General features: G+C 40.7%; 2 pseudogenes across 2 annotated transcripts; both read left to right on the forward strand.

Annotated features, from left to right (window-relative positions):
• The first annotated feature begins 8,512 nt into the window (after positions 1–8,512).
• On the forward strand, positions 8,513–9,274 carry LOC308551044 (ferritin heavy chain pseudogene; annotated as a pseudogene). Its single transcript has one exon. The product of its transcript is annotated as a ferritin heavy chain pseudogene (transcript).
• Positions 9,275–15,301: 6,027 nt separating this feature from the next.
• LOC308551045 (ferritin heavy chain pseudogene) lies at positions 15,302–15,850 on the forward strand (annotated as a pseudogene). Its single transcript has one exon. The product of its transcript is annotated as a ferritin heavy chain pseudogene (transcript).
• Positions 15,851–18,977: the final 3,127 nt, after the last annotated feature.

Raw genomic sequence — 18,977 nt, forward strand, 5'->3', positions numbered from 1 at the left:
CAATCCAATGACCCTTACCACCCTTTCAGAATTAATCATGCCTTATGTTTTCAGTTCCTTAACTTTCCCAGTTTAGAGTCCACTGTCCACTATCAGTTCTTTGAATATACTTAGTTTTTTAAATCTGCATCCAAGGATATTTTTTCCATTGCTTTTCATAGGTAGTGGAAAAGAAAGAGAGAGAGGGAGAGAGAGATAGAAATATTTATGTGAAAGAGACACATCAATTGGCTGCCTCCCACATGTGCCCTGACCAGGGCCAGGGATTGAGCCTGCAACCAAAGTATGTGCCCTTGGCCAGAATTGAATCTGGGACCATTCAGTCCTCAGGCTGACACTCTCATTGCTGAGCCAAACCATACACAACGATAAACTCAAAATGGATCAAAGACTTAAATGTAAGTTGTGAAACCATAAAACGGTGATGCATATTAATAAACAGTGAAAACCATTTATTATTGTGATATATTTGGCTAGGGCTGAATATACTTTTTTAAAAAATTATCTTTATTGTTAAGAGTATTATAAATGTCCTTCATTTTTCCTCTATTACCCCCTCCACTTGGCTCCTGCCCCCCGAGGTCTTCACCACACTATTGTCTGTGTCCATGGGTTATGCATATATTCATATAAGATCTTTGGTTAATTCCCAGCCCACTTCCTCCATTCCCTCTGACATTCACCAGTCTGTTCGATTCTTCTATGTCTCTGGATCTATTTTGTTCCTCAGTTTATTTTGTTCATTAGATTCCATGTATAAGTGAGATCATGTAACACTTGTCTTTCTCTGACTGGCTTATTTAGCTTAGTATGATACTCTCTATGTCCCTCCATGCCATCTCAAAGGGTAAGATATTCTCATTTTTTACAGTTGCATAGTATTCCATTGTGTAAATATCCCACAGCTTTTTTGTCCACTCATCTACTGATGGGCCCTTGGGCTGTTTCTAGATCTTACCTATCTTAAACAGTGCTGCTATTAGCATAGGGGTGCATATATTCTTTCTGATTGGTGTTTCTGAATTCTTAGGATACGTTCCTAGAAGTGGGATCACTGCGTCAAATGTCAGTTCCATTTTTTACTTTTTGAGGAAACTCCATACTCTTTTCCATAGTGGCTGCACCAATCTACATTCCTATCAGCAGTGTACTAGGGTTCCCTTTTCTCCACATTCTTGTCATTTGTTGATTTGTTGATGGCAGCCATTCTGACAGGTGTGAGGTGATACCTCATTGTCATTTTAATTTTTGCTTCTCTGATTTTTAGTGACTGAGCACTTTTTTCATATGTTTCTTGGCCATCTGCATGTCTTCTTTGGAGAAGTGTCTATTTAGGTCCTTTGCCCATTTTTTAATTGGATTGTTTGTCTTCCTTTTGTTAAGTTGTATGAGTTCTTTATATACTCTGGGAGTTAATCCCTTATCGGATGTATCATTGGCAAATATGTTCTCCCATACAGTGGGATCCCTTTTCATTTTCATTTTGATTTTTTTTTTTTTTTTTGCTGTGCAGAAGCTTTTTATTTTGATGTAGTCCCATTTGTTTATTTTCTCCTTTGTTTCCCTTGCCCTAGGAGATGTAAAAGCAAACATTTTGCTACTAGAGATATCTGAGATTTTACTGCCTCTGGTTTCTTCTAGGATTTTTATGGTTTCACACCTTACATTTAAGTCTTTTATCCATTTTGAGTCTATTCTTGTGTATGGTGTAAATTGGTGGTCTAGTTTCATTTTTTTGCATGTACCTGTCCAATTTTCCCAGCACCATTTATTGAAGATACTCTCTTTACTTCATTGTATGTTCTTGCCTTCTTTGTCAAATATTAATACTATGCAGATGTAAAAAAAGAAGGATCTCTTACCCTTTAGGACAGCATGGAGGGACCTGGAGAGTATTGTGTTAAGTGAAATAAGTCAGTCAAAGACAAGTATCACATGATCTCAGTTATATGTGGAATCTAATGAACAAAATAAACTGAGGAATAAAATAGATCCAGAGACATGGGAGCATGCAACAGATTCATGAATTTCAGAGGGAAGGTGGGTGTGGGTGGGTGGCTGGGAAGAGATTAACCAAAGAACTTATATGCATATACGCATAACCCATGGACAGAGACAACAGTGTGGTGAAGCCTGGGGAGGTTGTGGGAGCAAGGTGGAGGGGGTTGATGGGGGAAATAGGGGAACATCTGTAATACTTTCAACAATAAAGATAAATTGTAAAAACTCCTTATAAATAAAAAAGTACATTAAAGAATGTGTGTGTCATAGAAATAGCAACACATTAATAGTCAGAAGACACCTACTTGAATACCTTATTTTCCACAACTTAGTTATGTGACCTTGCACTTCAAGTAGCATGTCTCTTCATCTGGAAAATGGAAACCATATCATTGAACTGAATTTTTGGTGAGAATTAAAGGATTAATTTACGTAAGTACCTAATGCCACCAACATCATAGATACTCAGCATATATTTGTGAAAGAGGAGGATGGAAGGGTGCTGCAAAGGTATAAAGGAAAGAAGCAAAAAGAAAAAAATTGTATGTTGTTATATCTAGTGTGAATGGCCTTCAATGAAACCTCACTCAATCTTAGCTTTTGCTTAAGATTAAAACATGTATTTATAAAATAAGAGTCATCAGTAAGTCCTATTGCTTATTGGTGATAGCCATTTCTAGTAAAATAAATTTTCCTTGGAGAAATTATATAAGTTTCTCCACTGTAGCAATTATCCATACTGGTATTAGTTTTCATATGGACATGAACAGAAGTAAACACAATTTGAATTTCTTAACAAAGTAAGGCTTCCAAAAGAAAAAACAAACAAACAAACAAACAAAACCTGACCTCAAATCCATAGTTTTTAGAAGGAAAGAGAATTCAGGAAAGCCTTAAAAATAATTGTGTTAGTGAAACTTGAAGTTTTCAAAAAGCGCAATCATAATCTTTGTAGTATTTTTTGTTGTTTTTTTGAGATTTACAATATAGAGAAACCATAAGTATTATTATCTCCATTTTAGATCTCAGAAAACTCCAGATCACTGAGTTATCTAATGTCAAACGTGAGGTCCAAGTCAAAGTCTTCTAATTGTGTGTATTATTTCCACATTGATATTCAGCAATACTATGGACAATGAAATATTCACCTTTAATCCTTGGACCCCCAACTAGGACTCAAACTAAGGTAAAAACATATGCACCATGGCCTCTAATAAAGGAAACAAAGATATACTTTCTTTTTCTGGAACCAGTTGTACTCTGCTCTTCCAACTTGCCTGGTATGGCAGCTCCAGCTTTGTCAGTTGCGTGGCAGGAGTGGAGGTAAATTAAAATCAGTTCTGGAAGGATATAAAAGCCACAAGCCAAATGGAGTTGACTGCATGGCCAGTGATAACCATACTATGTTCTCCTGATCTCTTATAATCTAAACAGAGGATAAAAATATTGTCCTCTTTTCAGTCTATCATAAGAGTAACTAAAGAATTCTTAGTTTGCATAATAATTACCATGCTTTTAAGTAAGAAAAATATTTATTGCATTGTTTATTCAAAAAATATTTACATCATGAGGAAGAAATTGATAGCACATGGAAGAATTGAAAGATAAACTAGTCTTGTAGTTTAATATTTTACATAATGCAAAATCTGTGATTCTTAATTATTTTTACTCCTGTTTTTTGCCCAAGGGCACAGCACAAAACTTTCTGAATCAAATTGCATCCTGCTAAAGAACGGAGAGTATTCTATCTTGGCCTTTCCAATTTTGGGGAAAAAACATTTTGTATTTGCAACAACCCTGGTGAAAACAGTCTGTTATTAAACATGGTTAACCAGGTCCATCACCTTCATATTAAAATTATTTTAAGTAAAGCCGTGAAAATGGTTCCAGTAGGCTCTGGCAATTTTTTTCTCTGTTAAAATCTCCTTTGGTGATGTGTATGTCCACTTTAGCCTCTACTTTAAGCCAGCCATGCCTTTAAAGTTGATGGTATATTACATAAAACACTAATAATCAATTGTAATGCAATATCATATAAGGGATAATAACACCTTTGGAGAATCTGGCTCTAGGAACATGAGTTTAACAAAAACAAAGAAAATTATTTCTAATTTCTAATTTCTCAGAGTCTGCATAAAAGATTTTTGAGAGCATGACCTTTAGAGCTGGGCAAAAATAAGTTCATATTCCAGTGCTGCCATGTTCTTATCGTGTGTAAATAGGCAAGTTGCTTCAAGAATCTCAGTTTCTTCATTTCAAACTTGGAGCAATACCTATTTCACCAGGTTTTCTAATGAGGTTTGGATACTCGTAAAAGTTTTGGTTTTGCCTCTTTGCTCTTCAACAGTTCATGGTGAGGAATACTGTATAAATATACAACACTTGCTTTAACTTTCCAAAGTGTAGGGAGGAAACATAAGGAAATATCAGGCAAAATTTAATTAATTTCTCTAATTATAATGTTTAGACCCAATATATATGGCCAAGTAAGCTACTTTTTGAAATTTAATTATTCTTTATCATATTAATCTTTGAGATTTATTGATTCTGAAAGCTATTCATATTTTGGAACTGCATTACCTGCTAAACTTTCTACCAGGAATAACATAAAAAAGATTTCAACTTTATGGGAGCTCCTTTGTAGGTAAAAGATCGCTTTTCTCTTGCTGCCTTTAAGATTCTCTGTCTTGACTTCTTGGCATTTTAATTATGATGTGTCTGGGCGTGGACCTCTTTGGGTTCTTCTTGCTTGGGACTCTCTGTGCCTCTTGAACTTGTGTGACTTTTTCCTTGACCAGGTTAGGGAAGTTTTCTGTCATTATTTCTTCAAACAGGTTCTCTAGGCCTTGCTTACTTTTGACCTCCTCTGGCACTCCTATGATGCAAATATTGTTATGTTTCATGTTGTCCCACAGCTCCCTTAGACTGTCCTCTTGTTTTTTGTTTTTTTCTTTTTGGATCTCTGATTGATTTTTTCCTACCGTCTTCGAATTCACTGATCTGATCCTCAACTTCCTCTAATCTGCTGTTTATTCCTTCCAATGTATTCTTTATTTCTGCTAGTCACACTTCATTTCTGACTGGTCATTTTACATAGTTTCCATATCTTTTTTTCATGCTGTTAAGCATCCTTGCAATCAGTATTCTGAACTCTCTATCTGATAGATTGCTTATCTCCATTTCATTTAGCTATTTTTCTGAAGACTTCTCTTGTTCTTTCATTTGGGCTTTTTTGTTTCCCCATTTTGGCTGCCTATTTGGATTTGTTTCTAAGTATTAGGTAGACCTGCTAGGACTCAGTATTTTTGGAAGGTGTCTGGTGCAGGTCAATGTCAGACACTGTTTGTGACTGGCCTTGAGTACCCTGTTTGGAGCTATCAATAACCCACAGCTTGAGCTTCCCTCTGTTGGGGCTGGTGCATTTGGACAGGACCAAGATGCACACCAAAGTCTGCTCTTCCAAGGCCGGGGTCCAGAAGTAGATCAGGCAAAGACTCAAAGCACTCTGAAGTCTACCTCTACCTGCAGGCTGATTAATATGATTGTCTTAATGAGCCTCAGGCTGTAGAAACTCCACAGGGTGGGGCTCCCATAAGGTTGTCAGCTGACTTCTCATCAGAAACTCTACAGGCCAGAAGGGAATGGCATGAAGTATCAAGGTAATGCAAAACAAGGATCTGAAACCAAGACTGCTCTATCCAACAAGGCTATAATTCAAAATAGATGGTGAAATAAAGAGCTTCCCAGACAAAAGAAGGCTAAAGGAGTTTATCACCACCAAACCAGCAATGCAGGAAATGTTAAAGGGACTGCTGTAATAATAATAAGAAATAGAGAGAGAAACATAGGCATAAAGAATTAAAATGGGACTATATAAGGACCTATCAATAATAACCTTTAGGACTCTAAAGGAGAGATCAACAGCAATACAGTCATAGTAGGGGATTTTAACTTCCCACTGACTTCATTCGATAGATGTTCCAGACAAAAAGTCAACACAGAAATAGTGACTCTAAATGGCACACTAGATCAGATGGATTCAACCAATATTTACAGAGCATTTCACCCCAAAGCTGAAGAATATACATTCCTCTCAAGTGCACATTGGTCATGCTCAAAGATAGACCACATGTTAGGACACAAAACAAGTCTCTACAAGTTCAAGAAGATTGAAATCATCAAGCATCTCAGATCACAATGGCATGAAATTAGAAATCAACTACAGTAAAAACATTCAATAACATTCAAACACATGGAGGCTAAATAGCATGTTATTAAATAATGAATGGATTACTAATAAGATTAGGAAAGAAATCAAAAACTTCCTGGAAACAAATGAAAATGAACACACAACAACCCAAAATCTATGGGACACAGCAAAAGCAGTCCTCAGAGGGAAGTTCAGAGCACTATAGACCTACCTCAGAAAGCCAGAAAACTATTTAGTAAACTATCTAACCCTACAACTTAAAGAATTAGAAAGTTCCCCTGTGAAGCCGTCTGGACCAGGGCTTTTGTTTGCTGGGAATTTATTACTGCTTTGATTTCATTAGTTGTTATTAGCCTATCCAGGTTTTCTGATTCTTCCTGATTCAGTTTTACATGATCTCACTCATATGTGGAATCTAATAAACAAAATAGACTGAGGAAAAAAATAGATCCAGAGACATAGAAGCATGGAACAGACTGATAAATCTCAGTGGGAAGGCAGGAGTGGGGGAGTGAGTTGGGAGAGATTAATCAAAGAACTTATATGCATATATACATAAGCCATGGACACAGGCAATAGTGTGGTGAAGGCCTGAGGGGGCAGATGCAGGGTGGAGGGGATCAATGGGTAAAAAGGGGGGGATATCTGCAATACTTTCAACAATAAAGATAAATTTTTTTAAAAAAGAGATTTCAGTGACTAGCTAAAAAATAAAAAGAACAGGCGGAGGGAAGAGAAAAGATCTATTAGCATTTCAGAATTATAACAGAATAATCTAAAATTTAAAAATTAAGGTGAGCTTTTATATAATGAGTAGACAGCATTTTCAGGGTCAGTCTAGTTTCTAAACAACAGCTACCATATATTGATTGCGATCAATGAGCTAAGTGTAATATTAGCATCATCTTAAATGCATCACCTAATTTAATCCTTATAACATCTTATATCATTCATTCCATTTTTTTTCTGATGTGTAATTATTCACTATAGGCAGCGTCACAAAGCTTGGAAGGTATGGAGTTAGGCTTTCAACTGAGGACTATTTGACACAGAACTCCAAAAGTTTCACTGCCTTCTAAAAAGGGAATAAAAATGCTTATTCATTCTGTAAATATGTACCATAAATGACATAGTGGTACACTGAGAACATAGATCATAAATAATCTCAATCTTTAAGACTGATGTGCTCATTACATAGAATGTATTGAAGGATTAAAATTAAAAACCTTAGCTTATTTTCTAGTAGCTAACAAAAAATTTTCCCAATTCATACTATGGATATGAAAAAATGTAGAATAATCAATAACCTCACTTTTCCACTAGTGCTGATTTAATCTTACTCCATGGCTTCTAATATATTTGTATTTTTTTAAGAATTAAAAATTCACAGAATACACACACATACAATCAGCTAAGACACATGTTCCCAATAATGTCTATTTTACCTGGTAATGTCCAATATTGGAGGAGTAGGCAAAAATATTCAATATGATTACTATTTTTAAATTGTACCACTCTAACATTAAGAAACATAGGTTGTTATTTTATGTTAATAATCATATCTCTTTAGAATAATTTACAATCCATATTCCACACTGAGGTCCAAATTTTAGCTAATGTTAACATTAACTATCAAAGCCTAATATGAACATACAAAGGTATGCTTTCAATATACACATACAGCACACCATGGTTTTCTAAGATGCTATTGACCCTATCAAAAATATAAATTGAATTGTCATTTTATTAAAAGTTTTAATATATTATTACCTGTTTTCTCTTGTTCATTTGACCTAACAGCACTCTTTTACAAGAACATAGTCTGAAAGATGCTCTACATCATCTACCTATGAAACAATTTTATAAAACCAAGTGTCCCATACATTTACTCCAATGAACTGGTTTAATTTTGAATGTAGCCTAATCAAATATATTTAATAGCATGGCTAGGGAAATCATCACGATCAGAGAAGTGGGAAATCGATCATGAATAGGAGGAGGAAAATGGAGGTCACTGGAGTAATAAGGTCTAGGGACTGAGGCTGGCTATCAGAATCGTCCTTAGCATGGATGTTGAAGTCATTCAGAGAGAGCTCTGTGATAGTAACTGTAACCAAGGATACCACAAAAGGGCTAAGCTTAATGAAACAATCACATTAGGACAATATTCGAATGAGTTGCTCAAAGAAATCGTGCAGGTGATTAACTCACAACAGGTGCACTTATATTCATGAATAACATTTTAAAATATTACATACACCAGATGCCCAGCACTGAGACGCCCTCCTTCCCCAGGCTGGGATGGAACCTGGAAAACCTCCCCGCTGCCGGAGGCCTCGGGCCCCCCTCACTCCCCCTACTTCCTGTAAGCGATCCTCCCCTCCCCTCCCCTCCCCCAACGCTCTTGAGGAACATCCGGTCCCACCTCAGAGCCAACCGCCAACAGCCTGCAGCCATCTTGGTCGCCGACACTCCGAGACTCCGGCAGCTTCCACCGCCCACCGGCCTCTAGAAATGAACTTTCCGCCGCCGTCCTACGTGCGCCAGAACTACCACCCCGCCTGCGAGGCCGAGGTCAACCAGCAGATCAAGCAGGAGCTCTACGTCTCCTACGTGTACCAGTCCATGGCCTTCTACTTCCAGCACCACGAAGTGGCCTTGCATCACTACGCCCAGTTCTTCCAGCAGCGGTCTCTGAAGGAGCGGGAACAGGCCGAGAGGCTGATGTGGCTGCAGAACGAGCGCGGCGGCCGCGTCCTCCTGGGCGAAATCCACCGGCCTCAGCAGGATGACTGGGGGAGCGGCCTGAGCGCCATGGAGTTCGCCATGCGCCTGGCGAGAAGAGTGAACCACAGCCTGATCAATCTGCACCAGCTGGCCATGGAGAAGAAAGACGGGCAACTGTGCGACTTCCTGAGGCGTTATTTCCTGAGCGAACAGGTGGCGTTCATCAAAGAGTTGGGGGACAACATCACCAACCTGCGCAAGATGGGAGCCCCAGACTCGGGCCTGGCCGAGTACCTCTTTGACAAGCTCGCCCTGGGCGCCAGCAAGAAGGACTGAGCCTGGGCTGCCTTCCCGAGAGCCGTGGGGGGCGCCCCCGGCCACCATGCTGAGTGTGCACATTGCCGTATTGCCCTAGCAAAACCTTCACTGAAGTTTTCATGTTCAAGTTTTACCATTTCTTCAATTAAAGTTACTGGCTCATCAATAAATGTCGGTCTTTGATTCATTTGTGCAAAACCCTGACCTTTTATGTTTTAAAAAGGTATCCAGGAGTCTCTCCACGCTTTCATGCCCCCAATTATGTGCCACTCGGGAGGGCCATGGATGGAGGAGGGAGGAGGTACCCCGGGGGGCCCTGGGTGGAGGGAGGAGGCAGCCCGTGGGGCCCCAAGCGGAGGGGCGGGGTATCTCGTGAGGCCCTGGGCGGGGGGAGGAGGTATCCCGTGGGGCCCTGAGGGGAGGGAGGAGGTACCCCGGGGGGCCCCGGGCGGAGAGACGGGGTACGCCGTGGGGCCCTGGCTGGAGGGAAGGGGTGTCCCATGGGGCCCTGGGCGGAGGGACGGGGTGCCCCGTGGGGCCCTGGGCGGAGGGGCGGGGTGCCCCGTGGGGCCCTGGGCGGAGGAGCGGGGTGCCCCGTGGGGCCCTGGGCGGAGGGGCGGGGTGCCCCGTGGGGCCCTGGGCGGAGGGGCGGGGTGTCCCGTGGGGCCCTGGGCGGAGGGGCGGGGTGCCCCGTGGGGCCCTGGGCGGAGGAGCGGGGTGCCCCGTGGGGCCCTGGGCGGAGGGGCGGGGTGCCCCGTGGGGCCCTGGGCGGAGGGGCGGGGTGTCCCGTGGGGCCCTGGGCGGAGGGGCGGGGTGCCCCGTGGGGCCCTGGAAAACCCCAAATGAATCTTCCCCTTATAAACAGCGTGGTATATAGGGGTGGGGCGGGCTGAGGTGCATGGTCTTGCGCCCTGGTGACTGTGGATGAATGTTCATGCTAAAAATATAAAACATGCCTTAGAAATCACAGGTGCGCTTGCCTCTGGAGAAAGTGAATAGATTGGGATTGGGCAGGGATTAAAATAAAACATTCTTACATTTTACCTGAAACTGTTTAGTTCACTAAAATATGCAAGTGTTAATGTTTGTTAACATTAGCTGGGTAGCAAGATGGAGACCCCAGAAGCCATGTGGGCACACAACCTCTTTGACAAACGCCCTGAGCAACAGTGATCATGAGCGCTGAGCCTTAGGCTGGCTTTCCCACAGACACGGGAGTGACTTCCCATGGTCACCATGCTGGACATGCATATTGCCCTTACAAGACACCCACATAGAGTGTTTTTGCTTCAATTGTACTCTCTGTTCCATTAAAGTGACATGGAACCCCACACTCCAAATGATCTCAGCAGGACTGAAAAATACAAGGTCAAGGCTGAGGGCAGATTTCTGATAGTGAATATTAAGTAGATAAATTCCTCTGAATGCTGTCAGTGACTCACTGCTTTGAAGAATGTAGAAGACGGGGGAGAGTTGAAGCTGGGAGACCAGGTAAGAGATCCTGTAACTGGTCCGTGTGAAAGACAATGGTGGCTTGAACTATGGTGGTGACGGATCAAATGAAGTGATGTAGACAAATTTCAGATGGATTGGATGAGCTGACAAGCTTGCTTATGGACCAGAGGTGAAGATTGAGAAATGAGGAAAATAATCTAGGGTCTGGTGTTTATAATTGAATACCTGGGTTCATGGTAGTACTATTTATTAATTGGGGGACTTTAGCCAGGGGCATATCTGGGGTAGAAGGGTGGGAATGCCATGTTATGTAAAATCTGAGATGCCTACTAGACATCTAAGTAGAACTGGCACATAGATAACTCTGAGGCCACAAAGCTTTTTATAGACTCTGAGCTCCAAGTTTGTATTGGGGGCTGGGCACCCTTGGCTTAGCAAGTACCAACACTTCATACACAGAAAGAAAACGTGCAGCATAAACTATATTGTTTACGCAGACTAGGCACAATGAGACACTTCTATCAATTAGGGAAAGTTGGAAGACTCTCCAAATCAAAGTTCCCAGATACCAGGCCCAAGGTCAAACCTCGAAAGGAGGCCTTTGTCAGTCCTTCTATGTTAATTAATGCATAGTAGGTGGGCACTTATCATCTACCCACTAGTAGGATGGGCCTCATACAATAATATCTGTATTTAAGGTGTGGTAAGTAGCATAAGAAAATATTATGAACAACTATATGCCAACAAATTGGACAATATGAAAGAAATTAATTCCTAGAAACATACAACCTTCCAAAACTGAATCAAGAAGAAACTGGAAAACTGAGCAGATGGCTCACAACTAACAAAACTGAAGCAGTAATAAAATAAAAATAAAAATTAAAAAAACTCCCAACAAACAAATGTCCTGGACAGGATGGCTTCAAAGGTGAATTTTATCAAACATTTGAAGAACTAATACCTATCCTCAAACTATCACAAAAAATTCAAGAAGAGGGAAGACTCCCAAGCTTATTTTATTAGGCTATTTATGGTATATATTTCTTCTTAAGTGAACATTGGTGACTACATGTATACAATATGGTCATGTAAATTTGTTTTAGTAACATTTTTATTTAGAATTTTTATACCTAAGTTCATACATTAGATTAACCTATAGTTTAATTTCTACTAAATTATTGAATTTGTTGGATTAAACTTGTTCATTATTAAGGAGAATATTTCTGAAAACAAATGTGTATCTTTTTTCCCACACCAACCAATTCTCCAGCTTTTCAGATACCGACTGGGAGTCTTAAAATTCAATTATGACACTAACTACGTGGAGTTAGTACAGATCCCACAGGTTAAGCATTCAGTCCCATAAGATTGCTTCCTACCCTCTACTTAAGCACTAATCACAAGTCTAGGCTCTCACCTGTGCTTCTGACCAATAGACTATAAATTGGAAGTGACCTCCTGAATGCACACTTATAGTTGTTCATAATATTCTATTGGCATATAGTTGTTCATAATATTTTCTTATGCTACTTATCGCATACCTTAAACATAGATATTATTGTATGAGGCTCATCCTACTAGTGGGTATATGATAAATGCCCATTTTGGGTAAATCACACCTACTGTGCATGAATAAATTAACATAGAAGGACTGACCTCCTTCTCAAGTTTGATAATTTTCTAGAATGGCTCACAGAACTCAGGAAAACAGTTTACTTACTAGATTACCAGTGTATTATAACAGGATACAATTTAGGATCAGCCAGATGGAAGAGATGCACACAACAAAGTACAGAGAGAAGGGTCATGCAGCTTCCATACACTCTTTAGTTGCATCACCCTCACAGCACCTCCATGTATTCACCAACCTGGATACTTTCTGAACCTCCTGATTAGGGTTTTAATGAAGGTCTCATTACAATAGGCATGATTAATTATATCATTGGCCATTAGTGATTAAGTCAACCTCCAGCCCCCCTCCCCTCCAGAGGTCAGGATGAAGGACTAAAAGCTCCAACCCTCTAAATCACAGGGTTGATTTCCCTGGCAACCAGCCCTCCATCCCTAGGGGCTTCCAAAAGTCACCTCATTATCATAAACTAAGGTATGGCTGGAAGGAGTGTGTTAAAAATAGCAAAAGATGCTCCTTTCACCTTTATCACTCCAGACTTCTTTCAGGGGCTGGGGACAAAAACCAAGTATTATAACAAAATATGCTTCTATCACTCTTATCAGTTAGAAAATTACAAGGGTTTTAGGATCTGTGGCCAGGAGCTGGGGATAAAAACCAAAATATATATTTCTTATAATACAATATTACAATTATATTTCCTCATCAGCCTTTGAATAATTGTACGATCCATCGTGATGTCTTCTTTCTTATTCCTGAAATGTACTTTGTTCTCTCCCTCTCTCATTCTCTCTCCCTCCCTCCCTCCCTCTCTCCCTCCCAACCTCCCTCCCTCTTGATTAGCCTGTCTAGAGATTTATCTTTTTGTTTGTATCATTTTCTCAAAGAAACTGCTGTGATTTCATTGATTTGAATATTTTTTGTTTTCTATTTCACTGTTTTCTGCTCATATCTTCATAATTTCCTTCCTTCTGCTTGACTTAGATTTATTCTAGTATTTTTCTATTGTTTAAGGTAAAAAGTTATATAATGGATTTGAGACCTTTCTTCTTTTCTAATATAGCAGTTTAATGCTATAAATTAACATGAAAGTACTACTTTAACCTACAAATGTTGAGAGGCTGTAGTTTTGTTTTCATTCAACTCCAAATAATTTATTTTTCAATACTTGGGTTGTTTGAAAATGTATTATTAGCTTCCAAATATTTGAGTGTTTTTTAGATATCTTTATGCTAATGATTTCTAATCACATTTCACTGTCATGAGAGAACATTTCTTTCATACATGAGTAATGTTATATTTATTGAAACTTGTGTTGTAGCCTAGAATGTGGTCTATCTTGGTAAATGTTCTACGTGTACTTTAAAAAAAAAGTGCTACTAAGGAATATGTTTCTAAAGTTTCTTCACTCTGACTATTATTTTTCTTAACATGAGTATGATTTCTTCTTTTTAATTGTTTTCCTCCTCCTGATTATAACAAATAATACCCAATGGTTGCCTGCAGAGAGAACTGTGAGGTTTTTGAAATCGGTAAATGTATTGACTATTCAGAAAGTAGGTATTTTTATTTTAAAAGAGTTAAAAAAGATAATTGAATCATTTTAGTAAACTAAGCACAACAATTATCTGCACACGCACACACACACACACACACACACACACACGAAAGGGTGTCAGCAGGAGACCTGAAATTGTGAGTAATTCTTGAAAGACAGGATCAGCAGAGACTACCAAATTGGTTAATTCAGAGAACTTGAAACATCTGCAATAGCAAACCTGAGCACATTCGCAGAAACTCTAAGAACAGAGTAAATGAAATTGCAGCACTGTAGAGGGTCCTGGGTCATCTGTGAGATTAAAGAGCTATTCTGTGAACAGCAGATGTTTTACCTTGCTCAGCTCTAACCCTTCCCACCCCTACTTACATAAGGCAGTAAGCGCCCATGGCAGGGGACCCGTCAATCTCCCCAAACTACACTCCGAAGACAGGGAATGAGTTTAAGACAATTACAGACCTGCAGACAAGGGAAACAACTGGACACATCTTCCTAGAAGGAAAAAACACTACTCTTCCAATGTCAGAAATCTCATATTTCTTTTGGCAAGGGGCAGTGTCCCTAGCCTACCTGGAAGCTCCATGCCATGTGTCCCCAAAGGAGAAAGCCACTGAATGACTGACACGGTCCATCCTCCCATTTCGAGCAGAAGCCTGTAGTGAAATGGACACAACGATTCTAGATCAGATCCACGCTAATTACCTAGGTTGATCAAGTAAGTCCTTTATCCATAAATATAAACGAACAAAGGTTTGCCAGATGTATGAGGAAGGTAAAAGAGAAGATCACAATGAACACACAGAACTATTTCATTTCTGGGGGTGAGGGATCCAGATAAAATACAGGAAAAGAAAGAGAATTTTACCAAAAATTCCAATTCATATTCTCAGAATTTTAAGGGAAGAAAATGGATTTATAAAATAAAATATGTTGATTACAGAAAGAAACAGTTATAGAACAGATAAAGTTCGTGCAAGATAGAAATATTATTGCAAAATTTAAAACATTAAATGCCTGGTGCTCAGGGGCAATTCTCCCTGCCTCACCCAGGTTGTAATAGAACCTGGAACATGTGTATGGTGCGCCCCTCGTGGGCCCCCCTCATGCTCCCCTTCCCCACTAAACCTCTCTGCTCCTCCGCCCTCCCTGTCTCTCGCAACTCTGAGTGACTGTTCTGTCTTCCAGTCTTCTGTCGCCATCTTACTTCTTCCGGTCCCATTTCCGTCTTCCGGTCCCATCTCGGAGCCAACTGCCGGCGGTCTGCGGTCTAACGGTCGAAAACAGCATATCCGTCTCCGGCCACCCTGGTTTGCTCGTTCACCCCTGACACGTGCTCCTCGGCTTGCCCAACGGTTCCAGCTCCAGCTTCCACGCCCCACCCTCCGCACCAGTGCTGCCAGCCATGGAGGGCCCTACGCCTTTATCTGTGCGCCAGAACTACGACGACGACTGCGAAATCGCCATCAACGACCAGATCAACCTAGAGCTCCGCGTTTCCTATGTGTACCTGTCCATGGCCTTCTACTTTGATCGTGATGATGTGGCTTTGAAGCACTTCAGCCAGTTCTTCCTTCAGCAGTCGAACAAGGAGAGGGAACATGCAGAGAAGCTGATGTGGGTGCAGAACCAGCGTGGAGGCCGTACCCGCGTGCGCAACATCCCCAGGCCTGAGAAGGGGAACTGGGAGAGCGGCCTGAGAGCCATGGAGTTCGCTCTGCAGCTGATGAAGACAGTGAACCAGAAGCTGCTCAGTCTGCACCAGCTGGCCACCGAGAAGAAGGACTCTCACTTGTGTAACTTCCTGAAGTGTCACTACCTGCACGAGAAAGTGAAGTTCATCAAAGAGTTGGGAGACCATATCACCAACCTACGCAAGATGGGAGCCCCGGAATCCAGCCTGGCAGAGCACATTTTTGACAAACTCACCCTGGGTGCCGGCATGAAGAACTGAGCCTGGACTGTCGTCCCGATAGCCGTGGGGGGACCTCCGCTGGCCACTATGCTGAGCATGGATATTGCTGTTTTGCCCTTGCAGAACCTTCACTTAAATTTTGATGTTCAAGTTTTACCATTTCTTCAAATAAAGTTATTGGTTCTTAAATAAAGAAATAAATGTCTTTCTTTGATTCATTTGTGCAAAACCCTGACCTTTTACGTTTTAAAAAGGTACCCAGGAGTCTCTCCATGCATCCATGCCCCAATTATGTGCAGTTCGGGAGAGCCATGGATGGAGGGAGGGAGGAAGTATTCCATGGGACCTTCGATGGAGGGAGGACGAATTCTCTGGCACCTTGGATGGAGGGAGAGGAGGTATTCTGTGGTACCCTGGAAGAGCCAGAATTAATCTTCCTTTTATAAACAACGTGGTATGTGCGGGTAGGCTGAGGTGGGGCCCTGGTGAATGTGGCTGCATTTGCATGGTAAAAGTAGAGCAAAAACATAGTATGGAATTCACGATACTGTTTGCCTCTAAGGGAGAAGTGAAGAATGGGATTGGGCAGGGATTAAATAAAGGGAGTCTTCCAACTTTGTCTGAAATATTTTAGCTCATTAAATTGTCCAAATGTTAAAGTTTGTTGCTTCTGGGTAGCAACATGTGGAGGGGGCGTCTTTGAAGTCTGAATATTAGAATATCTCTTTTTCAAGCTCAGCCTGGATAATAGTAATAATGGAAAATGAGCCTTAGGCTGACTTTCCCATAGACACAGGAGTGACTTCCCATGGTCACTATGCTGGACATGTATTGCTTTTTTCCTTCACTTGTACCCTTTCTCCTATTAAATGTAAAAGTATCCAAAAACAACAATTACCTATTTAGAAATGCTGAAAATATATAAGGTCAAGGCTGAAGGTCAGTGTAGAGGTTGGGGGAGAGTTGAAGCTGGGAGGCCAGTTAGGACATATTGTAGCTGGTCCAAGTGGAAACCAAGGGGATTGAATTTTGGTGGTAACTGAGGAAATAAAGAGATGTAGGCAAATTCCAGATGCACTGGATGAGCTGATGAGCAAGTAAACTGACAAGATTTACTTACTGACCAGAGGTGAGGGATAGGAAATGGGGAAAATTATCTAGGTGCTATTGTTTGGATTTGAACATCTGGATTGATGGTAGTACTATTTATTAATCTGGGGACATTTTCAGGGGGGCACAAGGGTTGGGGAAGACATGTCGTATGAAATCTGAGATGCTTATTAGATATCCAAGTGGAAATGCCATACAAGTAGCCAGAAAAATAAATCTGGAGCTCAGGTGGGCAGTCAGGATTGGAAAGGTTCACCAGAAAGAGTGTAGAGAGAGCATGGTCCATCCAGCCTCAGCCCCAGGACAGCTAACATTAGAGGATGGGTTGAGGTGCTCAGTCAGGGGGCTGCTGGCCCCACCTGGACTGTAACCTCATTCCAGAGTGTGGTCACCTGTGTTTGCTCAGAGTTCATCTCAAAATTAGCCTGTTCCTAACCTCAGTGTGGCCTCTGCTTTCTCCTTGCACAATGTGGAGAGGAGTTAGCCTATTACTTTGTCTCTATGGCAATGGGTAGAAAGAAATTATTTCCCAGTAAAAAGATTTCCCAAGGAAATGATAGACCTGCTGCTCTATGGGGTTTTTTCTTTCCCCATTTAAAAATGCTTCCCCTTTCTCAGTACTATGTGTATTTGACCAGATGAAATGTGTACCTATGTTAATCCTAAAGTTGTCTAGGTCTGGGAAAAAAATGCTCAAAACATTTTGTTTCCTCTGTAGCATGTGTAGTTTACAAAGATCAAAGTTAAAAATGTATATACTTTGTATGCTATATCCAAAGACACATGGGTAGCTTGGGTCACTTTAATGCCTGCAGGTTGCTTTAAATTATTTAATAAAATATGAAAAAGTTTAGCTAAACACTAATTTCCTTCCACATTTCTCCATGACTGTGCTTTAACACTTTTTTTTTTTTTTTAATATATCTTTATTGATTTCAGAGAGAGGAAAGGAGAGGGAGAGAGAGAGATAGAAACATCAATGATGAGAGAGTCATTGATTGAGCCCGCAACCCGGGCATGTGCCCTGACCGGGAAACGAACCCCAATCGCCTGGATCCCAGGTCAACGCTCAACTGCTGAGCCACGCCCGGCCAGGCTTTAACACTTCTTTAAAAATGAGGATTATGGTCAGTTGTTTCCAGAAAATTTGATTGTCCCTTTATTCTTCTTTGTCAAACTTGGTATTTTCAATATTTTTTTTCCCAGCATGTTTTGAGGACCTCTCCTCTGAGTTTATCTCAGATATTACCTATTTTTAAATATACTTCAATACATATCTCTCCCCTAGATATGAGGAAGCACAGGGCAAGCATTGTGACTGTTTAAAAAGGTCAGTTCACTGAGGACTCTTATTTCCTGTTTTGGAAAGGCAGTTTGATATAGTTATTAATTAACCTCAGAGTACCTGGATTCATATACCATCTTACCCACTCATCTTGGGTGAACCTGGGTAAGATATTTATTTTCTCAGTTTCCTTACATTTAAAATAAGAATAATAGAAGTGTCAACTCCACTGCATTACTGTGAAGATTAAACGAGTTAATGTATGTAAATCTCTTAGGAAAGTGCTTGGCACAGTGTAAATATTTTATGTTTGCCACATTGTCTTCATCATCATCACCATTTTTATCAACATCCTTGAGACACTTTTAAGTTCCTTTGTGTGGATTATGCTTTGGGGAAAAGATTGAATGTTGGTATGTTGCCATTGGCAGTCTATTGCATTATAGCCAACCATGTCACCTTGCATATTGAGAAAGGAAAAAAAATCCTTTCTAGCTTCTTTGGTTGTCAGGTGTAACCAACACTCAAGGAAGGATGATTTTTGTTTATGCTGCCCTAAACTCAGGCTGGGAAGTAGGTTTTACTGTGAAAACGTTCTCTGCTAATTCTTCCATTTTTGTCTCAACCAGCTATCCTTTAAAATAGGCCCCTAGAACATGTTTTTCCTTATTCTTCCCAAATCCAGGTTGCCTGATCCTTCTCTTTCCATCTTGAACTACTTTTTGCTCCTCAGAGATGGACAGGAGCAAAAGGATAAAGGGCTCACTTTGA

Source organism: Miniopterus schreibersii (genome assembly GCF_964146895.1).
Source record: "Miniopterus schreibersii genome assembly, chromosome: X".
Classification (NCBI taxonomy): Eukaryota; Metazoa; Chordata; class Mammalia; order Chiroptera; family Miniopteridae; genus Miniopterus; species Miniopterus schreibersii.